An 862-nucleotide genomic window follows, 5' to 3' on the forward strand; every position below is an offset into this window, starting at 1 on the left:
AGAGAGAGAGAGAGAGAGAGAGAGAGAGAGAGAGAGAGAGAGAGAGACGCTCACTCCCCCAGAAGAACCACAAAGCCTCTAAGCTAAACCAAACCCAAATTCTTAACTACTGATCATTTTGTAGAAAATGACAGAAAAATTCCTCAGACGCTTTTCCTTTGGTGTTGCTGAGAAAGAAAAAAAAAAAAAAAAAAGCTCCCGCCTGCCCAAGCCCTGAGCTCGGTGCACCTCCACCACCCCAGAGCCCTGGCGCCGAGCCCAGGTCGCCCCCTGCCCACCCTTCACTCGCATGTCTGTGCCAGTCTGTGCCACTCAGCCGGTGCCCGGTGCCCAGTGCCAGGCGCGGGGGGAAGGCGGGGAGGAGCCGAGGCTCCAGCTTAAATTCCATGGCATCTGTTCATTATTATACAGTGAGGATTTTTATATGGACAGCTAAATTAAAGACAGATTTTTGCCAGAATTGCAGATCCCATAAAAATGATGACACAGGATGGGGGCTTTTTCTTTTTTTAAAAAAAGAAAGATTAAAACCACAACATAACAAACCACACCTCAGACCCCTCTGTGCCTCAGTCCTCTGCCTTTTGGTTTTCTTTGCCCTTTTACCCATCTTTTCTTCTGGTGGCCCTGAGAGAATCCAACCCACCCGCCCCCTGCCCGCGCTGCCCTCCATTCCCAGATAAACACAGAAACTCAGTGACCACTGTGACCACTCGTTTGCCCCCAAAGGTGCAGAAGCGCCAGCTCAGGCTCCTGGGATCAGAATGAGGACAGGAGTGGTGTCTGGCCTGGGGCGCAGTTCAGCTTTCCTCTGGGCTGCTGTGTTTGGCTAGTCTTCAGTCTTCAAGTCTTGGAGGCATCA

Source organism: Grammomys surdaster, unplaced genomic scaffold (genome assembly GCF_004785775.1).
Source record: "Grammomys surdaster isolate TR1022 unplaced genomic scaffold, NIH_TR_1.0 126048, whole genome shotgun sequence".
Taxonomy (NCBI): Eukaryota; Metazoa; Chordata; class Mammalia; order Rodentia; family Muridae; genus Grammomys; species Grammomys surdaster.